The following is an 8,258-nucleotide window of genomic DNA, read 5'->3' as shown; positions in this document are numbered from 1 at the left end:
AAACAAAAAAACAAACAACAAAAACCAAACCCAAACCACAAAAGAAAAACAACCCTCTCAAAAAATTTTTCCACTTTCTGGGCTGCATGCTGTGTTAGGAGTTTCCTCTTGTCTGTGAAAGTCTGTCTTGCTGAGTTCTCAGGAAAAGTGGGTCAGGATGTGAGGAGCTGGCAAGTGGCCATCTCCTGCTCAAGAGGCTCTGGGGACAGGTGAGGATAGCCTGTAAATGGTCTACAGAGAGCTTGCTAGGAAAAACGTCATTTCCCCTCCTCTGCAGCCTGCCGACTCCAAGAACTGGTCTCCAGAGCAAGGCCAAATGACCTCAGAAGCCCATTGTAGTGAAGTGGATGTTTGTCCCTACTCTCAAGTAACAAGCCCTAGAGCAAGATGAAATAGCCTCAAGCTGTGACAGGGGAAGTTTAGATTTGCTACTAGAAAAAATGTCTTCACTCAAAAGGTCGTCAAGCACTGAGTTTGGAATAAAGAGCAGACAGATCTGAGTTTGCCTGCAGGAGGAACATTCTTAACACTCAGATTAACTTGCTTGATCTTAGGTTTTTAAGCATTTTGTTTTGTGCACAATTTCTTTGTTATTTCAGCAGATGCCCTACTTTAGTAATGAGAAAACACTGAAGCAAATCAGAGAATCATAGAATAGTAAGAGTTGGAAAGGACCTTAAGATCATCCAGTTCCAACCTAACTGCCATGGGCAGGGACACCTCACACTAAACCATGTCACCCAAGTCTCTGTCCAACCTGGCCTTGAACACTGCCAGGGATGAAGCATTCACAACCTCCCTGGGCAACCTATTCCAGTGCCTCACCACCCTAACAGTAAAGAATTTCTTCCTTAGAGCCAAACTAAACCTCTGCTGTTTAAGTCTGAACCCGTTACCCCTTGTCCTATCACTACAGTCCCTAATGAAGAGTCCCCCACTAGCATCCTCATAGGTCCCCTTCAGATACTGGAAGGCTTCTAGGAGGTCTCTACGCAGCCTTCTCTTCTCCAGGCTGAACAGCCCCAACTTTCTCAGCCTGTCTTCATATGGGAAGTGCTCCAGTCCCCTGATCATCCTTGTGGCCTCTTCTGGACTTGTTCTAACAGTACCATGTCCTTTTTATGTTGAGGACACCAGAACTGCACACAATGTTCCAGGTGAGGTCTCATGAGAGCAGAGGAGAGGGGCAGGATCACCTCCTTCGACCTGCTGGTCACGCTCATTTTGATGCATCCCAGGATACAGTTCCTTTCTGGGCTGTGAGCGCACACTGAAGCCAGCTCATGTTCATTTTCTCATCAACCAACATCCCCAAGTCCCTCTCCATGGGGCTGCTTGGAATCTCTTCTCTGCCCAACCTGTAGCTGTGCCTGGGATTGCTCTCACCAAGATGTAGGACCTTGCACTTGGCATGGTTAAACTTCATAAGGTTGGCATCAGCCCACCTCACAAGTGTGTCAAGGTCCCTCTGGATGGCATTCCTTCCCTCTAGCGTATCAACAGAACCACACAGCTTGGTGTCATCGGCAAACTTGCTGAGGGCACACTCAATCCCACTGTCCTTATCACTGACAAAAATGCTAAACAAGATCAGTCCCAACACAAATCCCTGAGGGACACCACTCATTACTGGTTTCCAGCCGAACATCAAACCGTTGACCACAACTCTTTGTGTGCAGCCATCCAGCCAGTTCTTTATCCACTGAGTGGTCCATTTATCAAATTGATGTCTCTCCAATTTATAGACATTCTCTGAAGAGGCAATATGCCACCTCTTCTGCACTTTGAGCCTTTTCATGTCTACTGAGTTTGAAAACACAAGAAAAGACAGAAACTGTGTGAGTAGCTCTGCAGAACTGGTGTAGACAAGAAGTGGCATATGGCAACAGTCTGTCTTGTGCAGGTTGTCCTTTCACACATAAATCTGTTTGGCCTCAGAAGCAAACAGGAAAACTGTGAAGGAAGGTTAAGCACCTCTGCAAGCCCTTAAAAGTTTGAAGATTTTCTTCAGTTACTGGAAAGGGTTTGTAGAAACCGGATATTTCACGTTTCCTTTCACTGTTTTGAAACTTCAAGGTGTCAATGTGTTTCTTCCTCAGATTTAAACTATTCCTATACAAATAATGTCACCTATGGCCTCACCCTTGCATGTGTCTAGACTCCTAGCCCTGTGAGACAAGTGAAATCCCTTTACATGTACAAATGGAGCATTTCCTCATCTGCACAGCACACATGAAGGTAGTACAGGTGGATTCTTTCCTCAATATATCTGAGGGGGAAATGGATGGAAAATAAAAGAAACTTGTGAGAATTCTGATATTGTCTTCAGTTGAAATGGTTTGATCAGGGTGGGTAAGGGGCCAGGAAACTTCATCTTTCTCATGCTGTCTACTCTAAAGTTTAGATACACTAAGTTGGGTTTCCTTCTAGCCCCATTTCTAAGATAGCAGGTTTTCTATCTGTGCATGCGTCTACAGAAGCCCTTGATTGCAAGATCCTTTGTTTTCCTCTAGCTCTTGAACAGGGAATACACATCACCTTTTTTCAATTTGTTTCTTCATACCTGCCTGCAAATCTTTAATAACAACTAGAGATTTTTCGACATGAGAGGAGTACCCTATCACACAACACTTTGCTCGCTCTTCTTCTTTCCCTCTTCAAGTGTCAATCCAAGTATCCGTTCAGTACTGGATTGTTAACAAATAGAGTTCTTTGGGGAAGAAAGGAAGGGATAATCCATATTGCCTCAGTGGAGTGTTCCATTTGAAGCCATCCCTCATAAAGTTAATGATAACTTCTGTTAGCCATGACTGTGCTTCTCTCCTTATTTTGCCTAGATTAAAAGCTGAAAGCATGATTTTGGTGGAGGCTGCTGGAGCTATCACTTGTTCTAGCTACTGAGAGTTACTGAGAGAAAGGGAATATGGGCTGAGCACCATCATTGCCTCTTTTCCACTCCAGGTATCTATACACTGGGCTAAACAGACACCATTCACCCCAGTCATGAAAACTAAGTGTTTCCTAAGTGCTGGAGGTACAATATCCTCATCTGATGCTGAAGCTGGCATCCCACACCTGCTTTATAATCACAGTTATAACCTGTCTATATAGCTGGGAAGGTAAATGGGGACTTTCTTCAGTCTATCTGATGCACCAGCCACCATAATTTCTGTGCCCTGGGAGATCATGAATACAGCCTGCATGGACGTAAGTTAATACAAGCCTCCTAGATGCTACTTAATCAAAACATTGCCAGTGGGGGCAGCTCTTCTCTCATGCTCCCCAAGACCTTGGGCCAGCTGGACTGACAGATCTACTCAATGCTGCTTGTTCCTCAAGAAGGAGCTGAAGAAGTGGATGTAAAGGTTCATAACTGTAGTTTTTAGTTATGGAAACCAACAGAGACAGCTATCAAGCAATAACACTTCTCCAAAACTCATAAATTGACAAGAGGACTTCTGCTGGCCCAGTTCAACCTTCCCTTGGGACTGTTCCATTGCCATCTAAACTGTAGCTTGCAGGTACAGTAGCAACAGTATCTATTAAGGTTTAGAAGCTGAGGGTAGGTTGGGGTGTAGTTTTCTGACAAGGACTTTCAGCAGAACTTAGGTATCATTGCACTTCAGACACTTAGTGCTAGGGTGCAGTAAGGGCAGCAGCTCCCTTCAGGGAGAGGGACAGGCACTAGCAGCTGTGGTTTTGGCTAGAGAGAGATCCTGAGCCATGGGCAGGGTGGAGGAAGCCCTGGGGATGCTGATCACTGCCCTGACAATCATGGAGGCAGTGTGTCTAGTAAAGCAGTTAATAACTATGTTTTGTTCCTAAGCTAGGAGAGACCTGTGATGGAGTTATGTGACCAGGGAAAGAGAAGCAGTGCAGAGTTCTCACACCTGCATTATTTACCAAGTCCATTCCAGGGAAACCCACATAGTGAGATCTGCTGGTAATGGAGGGCAGAGAGCATTTCCTGCCTGTGATATGACATGCTGGGACAGGGTTTTCTTATGCCAGGTCCTGCTCTAACTCCCTCCCATTCCCATCATACCCACATTTCAGCAATTTCCTTTTTCTATATATAGCATTAGCTATCTTGCTGCACTCTTACGTGATCTGTGTCCTTAGGCAGATTATAGTTTGAAATTAATTCCAGCTTAATGGAAAATGTTATCAGTTGCCATGGAAATTCCTTACCATGTGATTGTGGTTGCATTTCCTGTTGTGCTTAATGCTAAAACTATTAGATGACTGTCATTTTTACACTTTCTTACATTTCTCCTATAAATATCTATTAGATAACTTGTTAGAACATTCAGTCTTCTAACACAGGTAATTTTTGGTTTTATGCTGTGAACTTATGCCAGGCTATTAAACACTTACACTAAAGCTTTCTTCAACACTTCCTGTTGTGTTATTTAAGATTTGCAAAGCCAAATTCCGAAGGACAACTATCAAGGAAATGGGCTGATTTCCTTGAGTAAAGAAAATCCTAAAGTTGTTCACTTGCCTTTGCTAGTTGACTGATACTGAGAAAAGAGCTCTAGTACCTGGGAAAGGTAAGGGCTGCTGTGCTAGGCACCCCAGCATGGAAAACTGCTCAAGTGCTTTGTGACTCCCATTCACAGTGTTGGCAACTGTTAACAGCACCTCCCTTGCTCAGTGTTATATCTACCATCACTAACAGCCCTTATGGGGATCTGTACTGGCTCTTTCTTTATTCATCACATACATTAGGAATTCAAGTAATGCAGTTTTGTACAAGCTCATCTATGCTGTTATGATCCAAGAAAAGATTCAACCAACAATCAGCAGTGCCCTCTCAAACAATTATAGGACAAAGCTTTCATTACTGATAGCTCCACCTGAAGGCCTCCACACCAATGGAAACACCTCCACTATAAGGTCTTTCACCCACACAAGCTCACCAACATCATTTGGTCTTCATTGTCCCAGTCAGATTAACATAGATAAATGTGGTTTGGGAGCAACCTTTGGTGGTCTTTAGTCTAATCCCTACTCAAAGCAAGGCTAATAGCAAAGTTAGGACAGGTAACAAACTTCTAATGTTGCCAAAGAAGAAGATTCCCCACCCTCTCTGGCTACCTCTTGCAGGGCTTATCTGCTTTCATGGCATGCTTCCCTTGGTGCAATGTGTAATCATTGCTTACATTCTTTCACTGTGCACCTCTGAGAGAAGACATGCTCTGCACAGTGGAAGACAGTAATTAGATCTCCCTTAGCCTGCCTTCTTGGACAGATGCAGAGCTTGACAGCTGTGGTGTGGTGCAGTGTATCTATGACTGTCATCCTCATACCTGCCGATAGAGCTGCAGCATCAGCCTGTCACAAAATAAGAGAACCCATTTCTTGAAACCAGCTTCCCCTAGAGCAGCTTCTGCATACAAACAGGTACAGTATAACCTATGGGATCCTCTCTAGATATCACACTGTGTTAAGCACTCCTGCACCTAGGCACACCTCTTGGCGTACTTGCACAGGGCCACTGGCATGGACTGCAGGCTCACATACAACTTTGACCTACTGTTATTCGGCAAATAGTGCCAAGCATAGATTAATCCATATACTATTCACAGCATTTCTTTCACTGCAGGATTTTCTTACAACTGGAAGCTTGAAACATGAGCATCCCCTGTGCCTACAGACCCGTAGAATTTAAAGGTACTCACAGCTGCACGGAAAACCTGAGAACAACCTACCTTTTAAGCAGCCTGCTAATGACAGCCATTCTTCCTTGGCATCTTGGGACTTCCAGGAACTATAACAGAATAATAATTCCCTCTGTGACATGAATTCTGTTTCTGTAACATGACAGCCCGAGGACTCAGGGAAAAGTGACTACAAACAGCAAGATGACAACATTGCAAGGCAGGTTCTCAACACAAGGACACAAAGGACATTGAGCTGCCTCACAACTGCCTCATTCCACCTCCGGCCTGTCCCCAGCAATCTGCAGCTCCCAGCCCCGCTCCCCATGTCATGGGTTACAGACAACTGCACTTCTGGCCTCTTTGTACACAGCCACTGCTCTGAACGCTCAGAGTCTCTGTAGAACCAGCAAACGTCTACTTCTCAAGAACTGATAAACTGGGAGAAGGGGTATATTTGTGTCCTCCTACCTACAGGTCCATGGCGGCTTCCTGCAAAGTTTGTCAAGCCTTGCCATGAGCTGGACAGATGAGTGGAAGAACTCGATGCATCAGCTACAGGAGCTGACCGTGAAAACCCCAAGCAGAATGAGATAGAGAGAAATGAATGATTGCAAAACATCACTTGGGGGCAACTGAAAAGCAAAAACTTGAATATGTGTGCTTGTAAATTATTAGAGGCTGTGATTTTGCATATAAACCCACCTGTATTTACTAACCAGTTGCTAATAAGAAACTATACCTTGTATTGCATAGATTTGTCACTTGTAAAAGAGATGTTAGAGCATGCACGTTAGCAGTAGCTGCTAGAAAATGCTAAGGCAAAAGCTAGAAAGATTCTAATATGATGGTAGTGTTATAAAGCAGGTAATGGAACAAATTAAGAGGGTGGGGGAACCCCACTGTAAGAAATTTCTTTGGTTAGTCACTCACTGCCATCAACATCTTCAGCATGCTGCTGCACTCTGTGATAGTTACTCTGCTAATGTAAATCTGTGTGTGTTTTGCTGTAGTAGTGACTTGTTACTGGGTGAAGCAGGTGAAACTCTGCATTGACAACAAGGTGCAAGGACAGAGATTGACCAAATGCCTGCTACCACAGTCAAGGGCAAGACTGGGTTGGCCTCTGTGTCTGCCACCAAGAAGAACCTTTAGCTCCACTGTTGGCTGCAACCCAGCAGGTGTAGAGCGGTGGAGACACATGCCATGCCAGACCTTGATGTGAGGGATGACCTCCACTGTTATCAGAGAGCCATCAAGGAGAAAAAGGGCAGGCCCAGCTGTGTACAGCTATCAACAGGATCATACTGACTGCCAGAGAAACATATAAAGGTAAAACTCAAAAACATAAAGAAACAGCAATGACAGAAATCTTTGTAATATCTGTTCTATTATGTGTGACCATGGGTAATGGACAAGTATACTGGGCACATTTGTTAAATCCCCATTATTCCATCCTGTTATATGGTGTGTAGGATTCACTAGTATGCCACATGTTATAAAGGTTCAAGCGATGTCAAATCAGACTAATCTTATTGACATAATGCTGCCTAGAGCAGTGGGTTGTTATGTTACACAAGTCAAGCAGTGATAGAGCAGACACACCAAATTGTAAAAAACTTTTAGTAAAACTAAAAAGGGGGAGATGTGGAGACAGTGTTCTCACAGCAGAATGGATATTTGGTACATGAGATCTGAATAACTCCGAAAGATACAGCAAGGCCATGAGAGGCCCGAGGAAGCTTAAGCAAGCAAGAAGCTGGAATTCACTGAGTGATGAGAACTCTGGACTGTTGGCAAGTTCTCACACCTGTGTACCGCCATACTTCCCCTTTCACTGTGAGTTAGACACCAAGCATACTAGACAAACAGGAGAGAGCTGATGTGGAGTCTGCTACCCCATTTTAGCTTCTTAATAGGGGACTCAAAGGCAGTGGTTGAATATAAGAAATATTCAGTTTCTCCCTGCCTGTACATTCCCTTTATGGCTCCACAGCTGCCTGCTTGTAAACGCTGATAGATATAGCAAGTCCGTGAAGCAGGCATGGTAGCTCCATGAGGCAGCTTTGCTTTGCCATGGAGTAGCGCCATGCAGGCAGGTTTGTGGCCCTGCATCGTGTCTCCGTCCTGCCAGGACACACATGCCACATTCCCTGAAGAATCAGCCGAACGCTTCCCAATTCCTGCCTGGGGATATCCCATAACTCCTGGCACCGAAGTGCGAGTCTGAAGTGAGAAGCACTGAATGTCGCTCGTGGGGTGCTGGTGCGCTGCGTTGTTGGATACAAGTCAGGTTTCAGTGCATCAGTGCCGAGGCAGGTGGATGTGGTCCGGGCTGTTCGTGTTGAGGTGAATTCTGCAGGTGTGTTTATGCGGTTTGCGTTCCCTTTACTGTAACGGATTAAAATCAAACGTTAGCCAACGGCTAGCTGCCCAGGACGGACTGGGGGAGGCTCCGGGGGACGGGAACGGCCGCGGCTGCGATCGGCCTCTCCCGGCCCCACTCTGTCCATGCGGGAGAACCGGGGACTCTGCTATCGATTGAGGCTGTCTGGGCGGGGCGGCGGCAGCGCTACCGTTTGTGCCGTTGGCGCA

The sequence above is a fragment of the Melopsittacus undulatus genome, chromosome 4 (genome assembly GCF_012275295.1).
Source record: "Melopsittacus undulatus isolate bMelUnd1 chromosome 4, bMelUnd1.mat.Z, whole genome shotgun sequence".
NCBI lineage: Eukaryota > Metazoa > Chordata > Aves > Psittaciformes > Psittaculidae > Melopsittacus > Melopsittacus undulatus.
Note: the sequence above shows the minus strand (reverse complement) of the source record.